The sequence below is a fragment of the Triticum aestivum genome, chromosome 2B (genome assembly GCF_018294505.1).
Source record: "Triticum aestivum cultivar Chinese Spring chromosome 2B, IWGSC CS RefSeq v2.1, whole genome shotgun sequence".
NCBI classification, from domain to species: domain Eukaryota; kingdom Viridiplantae; phylum Streptophyta; class Magnoliopsida; order Poales; family Poaceae; genus Triticum; species Triticum aestivum.
Window position 1 is genome coordinate 62545749 of NC_057798.1, and position 5103 is coordinate 62550851.

The window sequence follows — 5103 nt, forward strand, 5'->3', positions numbered from 1 at the left end:
AGCGTGGGCGCGAACGGCGGGAGCAGGTGGTCGTCCACGAAGGCGAGGAGGAGCGCCTTGAGGTGGGAGGGGAGGTCGCGGTGGGATCGGCCGCCGTAGGTGGCGGTGCGGTCCAATGGAGGGAGAGGGGAGAAGGGTTAGGGTTTGGGCTGCGGATCGTGGGGGGGAGTGGTGTGCGGGGGAGAGGGGGGGAGTGGTGTGCGGTGGTTCAGTGGTGTGCGGTGGGTGAGTGGTGGCATTCGTCCACTGATAGGTGGGCCCGCGAGGAATTAGGCCCACATGTCAGTGTCCTCAACGACGTGTGGTGTAGGTGAGGGGAGCTACTTTTGGGTGGGTGTGGGTGGCGAGAGGATGAGGGTGTGGGTCGTTGGATCTTGTAGTATCCGACGGTCTGTAATGCTTGATCCGCGTGATATGCCCATAGACCAATCAGAACGAAGTGCGGGCTTATGACCATCTAAAATTGCCGTAATTGATTAACAATAGGCGCTACCAACACAACACCACAGCGCCCGGCGAAACTCCATTGCAGCGTGAGCTCCAACGCAGCACCACGATGCCCGATGTTAAGTTTCCTTCTCTTTTTATGACAATGTTAGTTAAGTTTTCAAATAATTAGTAGTGTTATTCCTTGAATAACGAAAAATCAATTTTCCATTTTTGGAGTGCCCAAAAATAGGTTTTTTGTTGCAAAATTGGACCAAATCAATTTTCTAAAATACTAGGACATATTTAATGCAAAATTGACCAAATGGTTGGGTGTCAAAAGCTTTTATCCACCTCTCGTGAAAAAGACAACTTTCCGCCGATTTAGCTGGAAGCGGGTCAAATTTGAACTGTAGCTGCATTATAGTTTGCTCTTTATTTTTTCCAAAAATCATTTTTAGGTACATAAGTATCTATTTAATCAGAGAAACACAAAAAAAATTCCAGGATTCAACCACTAGCTAGGAACGGTCATTCCCGCCGCTTTGACCGCATTTTAAAACGGGCATAAAAAATTCAAAAAAGATCAAATTGGGAAACCTTCGCATTGTATAATCATATGTGGCCAAGTTCCTAGGAAAAATAACAAACTTGTAATACGGCAATTATTTTAAAAAAGTGTTCTCAGAAACGAGCTATCATGTGTGGAGATCAATGGCTTTCAAGCCAAATGATCAATCTTATGGCCAGATTCATGGCATAGTTTGTTCAAATGATCTCATATTGTGCACAAGGGTGCATATTGGAATGGAAAACAATGTTGCCAAAGGGAGTTTTCATTTTCTTTGCACGGAAAATTCATTTTCCATTTTTCGAGTGCCCGAAATGAGGTTTTTTTTGTGAAGGACCTACCATATATTTGTTGCAAAATTGTACCAAATCATTTTTATAAAATATTAGGACATATTTAATGCACAATTGACAAAATGGTTGGGTGTCAAAAGTTTTGATCCACCTCTGGTGAAAAAGACAAATTCCCGCCAATTCAGTTGGAAGCGGGTCAAATTTGAACTGCAGCTGCCTCATAGTTTGCTATTTATTTTTTCCAAAAATCATTTCTAGTTACATAATTACCTATCTAATCATAAATACATTGTTTGGTGGTGATACTTCGAGGTTTGGGCGGTGGCCGAGGGCCCCAACTCTAGAGCGCGTAAACTCGCATGCCCGTCGCGTGGTCACCGCGTGACCGTGGCGTTGCCATGTGTTCTGGGCAGCCTAGGCATGTCTAGTGGCTTGAGCACTCCCCAGGTAGGTGCTAGGAACAAAATTACAACATAAGATTCTCACGAGGAGACCGATCGATGCTCAAACATGAATTAGCGGCCAAGTGTTTGATTAGCGGTACGGGAAATGTACATGGCTAATGGGCGTGAGTTTTGGCTGAGGATGATCAGTTACTAAGAAGACCGTCTTCACAAATTTTCAACTCAAAAGGAGGACCCTAGGTGGTACTTGCTTTGCAAACCACCACACTGGACATAAATACGAATGTTGAAGCTCGGCTCAAAATAATGAATGGATTGAGCTGGCATTTGGTGGAGGAAGGTTATTTGGGCATAGGAAAGTACTGTAGAAAATGGATACTATTTGGACATGCCAAAGTGGTACTTCCTTCACAAACTGTTACTCTGAACAGAATAGGAAAATGAATATTTTTTGAATTATTTTTGAACTAGGCAAGGAAGGTTTTTACATATTTGACGAAGATATGACCCAAAGAATTTATGAGATTTTTTTGGGAATTTTGGGAATGACAGAAATATAGGTTGCTTTACAACCTAGGGCAAAAACTGCCACATGGACATGACACATAGGCAAAACTGATGAGGTGGCGCCTAGTAATAGCAACCCACCACAATTTACAAGGCTATGACCATCTATATTGGTCGTTAACAACTAGGAATAAGGCAGCGGACTAGCGCTGTTAGCTTTATGACCATTTCATGTAAGGAAATTATGACCTTTCTGACCAAAATGGTCGCAATGCTTTAGGGTTTGGAGCCCCTCGAACAGCTTTTGACCAATTGGTCTCAAATGGTCATAAATCTATGACCAATTCTTCCAGGGTCACTGACAGAAGGTCATATGTTGACATATTTCTTGTAGTGTTTCTTGCTGAAAATGGCTAGCCCAGTTCTATTTTTTTAAAGAAATACCCAAACGAGGCCTCACTACTAGGGAAAACCTTATACACAGAAGTTTATCAGTAGCGTGGTTTAAAAATTGGTGCTACTGCTAATTAGTAGTAGCGAGGGGTATAAAAACTGCACTACTACTAAGTTGATAGTAGTAGCGAGGGGTATAAACCCGCGCTGCTACTAAATGGTCTCCAACAATGCCCCCGGGATAGGCCATAGTAGTAGCGAGGAGTATAAAACCGGCGCTACTACTAAATAAGTAGTAGTAGCGCAGGTAAGACCCCACGCTACTAGTAAGCGTGTGCACCCGCGGCCCGATCCACACTCCTACCCCACCACCACCTCCCACCCCACCAACCGTCCCACACCACCCACCCCCCGTCTGTCTCAAAAAAAAACCACATAGCCCAATCCAGATCCCCAACCTCCTCTCCTCTCCCAACCCACTCGCCGCCGGCCTCCCTTCCACCTCCTCTCCTCCGTCCGTCCGTCCCCATGCCCCCCGCCGTGTGCCCCACACCGCGCGCTCGCCGCACTGGATGGCCGTCCCCGGCAGAGGCGGCGCGACGCCCGACGACGACCTCGCACAGAGCAAGCAGGAAGGAGCCGTTGGTGGCGATCGTCCGGTGGTGGGCGGCTCCGGGCGGTTCGCTTGGTCGCAGGGAGCATGGTCCTGTCGGTGGTGTTCGACAAGAGGACAAACAATGTGGATTGCTCCATGGCGGCCCGCAGCGACCTGTGGCGCGCCGAGGCGTCGCACTCCAGCAGCGGCAGCGGCAGCAGAGGCGGCGGTGACGGCGGCGCGGCGCCGCTGTTCCTAGTGCATCTCGGGCCCGTGCTCTTCCTCCGCGACACAACGCTGCTCTTCCCCATGCACCTCTCCAAGCGCCACCTCATCTGGTACGGCTTCGAGCGCAAGGTAAACAACTGACGAACACACTGAATCTAATATCTTATCTGCACAAAGAAGAAGCTAAGAGTAAGATCTGATATGTGAGCAGAATGGAGTGCACTCGGTGTGCCCGACGTACTGGACAGCTCGCCGAAGATGCTTCTTCATGTCGATGATCTGCCTCAACCCCTTTGCCTGCATGAGTGTTCGATCGGCCTTCTGAATTCTCTGTCCTGAATCCTGAATTCGTTATGATGAACAGTTAATTTCGAGATTGTCTTTGCCTGAACTTTCTTTTTGAAAACAATTGAGCAGACATTCCTGGACATGCAATTCCCCAACGGACAGCTCAGATACGTGGCCGGCGACGGGTTCGCGGCGAGGGGTTTCCTCCCTCTCGGCGGTGGCAGCATCATCCAGGCCCACGAAAAGTTCCCCGGGGAGAAGCGACTCAGCTTTTCCTACAAGGTAAGCACCCCACCTACCTGATCCCTCAAAATGTATCATCTGCATTTTCTGCACATATCACAAGTTCACAACAGAAACCCAATCGAGAGATGATCTGAGCCGTTGCTCTGTAGAACGGGAGCGGGTGCAGCGTCGCCCCGACCGTCCAGTGGCCGGACAGGTCCCTGTCGCTGGGGCTAGCCCAGGTGCTCTCCTGGAGGCGGTGCGGCCTCATGCTGCAGCTGGCAATGCAACTCAGGTCTGTGTGAAAAAAATTAAAAAAAAAGTTCATTTCTCTCAGTAAACAATTCCACTTCTACGCACTCACAAAAGAAATGCAGTTGATCATGCCGGAATGTGGATCTGATTATTTAACCTGGTTGCCATGATCTTTTTGTGATGGACAGCATTTGCCCCACGTTCGGCGGGAGCCGGCCCGGGGTGTCGACGAAGCTGGTCCATTCGGTCAGCGAGGAGGCCAGCGTGCGGCTACTCCCGCACCGCCTCCCCCTCCGTTTACGCTTCCGTGTTGGTCAGTAGCTTCCCCGTACTCCATTGATCCGCCATGTTTTTCATCGTTGAAGTACATTGCACAACTTAATTTTGGATGTACTGATCGGTGCGTTAACTATGTTTTACTTCGTGGTTCAACCTTTGTACTCCCTCCGTTCGGAATTACTTATCACAAAAAATGAATGTATCTACAACTAAGATACATCTAGATAAATTCACTTTTTGGACGAGGAATTCCGAATGGAGGGAGTAGATCGTAATTAGTTTGCCTTTTTTGTTCGTGTGTGCAGCTTGGGAGATCGAAGCTGAATGGCGGCGCGACGAGCTCGAGGCTGGTGTTGAGAGTGGACGCACCGCTGCACGGTTTTGGGCGGCCATGGTTCTCCATCCAGATGAACAATGGGCTCGAGTTCTGAATCTTTGATTATTGCAAAGGTAAATACGTGGCGGCATTGCATCTCAGAGAAAGGCATGTATAGTTGATGCTAGTTTTGTACATATGGCTTGATAGAGGACTCGAGCAGACTCTTTATATACATGTTGCAAACAACATACAAATCATATGATTGGCTCAAAATGTGGAAAAGAAAACCTTGAAATTGACATGGTCAGCTAGATCTCTTG

General features: G+C 47.9%; 1 pseudogene; it reads left to right on the forward strand.

Annotated features, from left to right (window-relative positions):
• Positions 1–3166: 3166 nt before the first annotated feature.
• LOC123038964 (uncharacterized) lies at positions 3167–4895 on the forward strand (annotated as a pseudogene).
• The last annotated feature ends 208 nt before the right edge of the window (positions 4896–5103 follow it).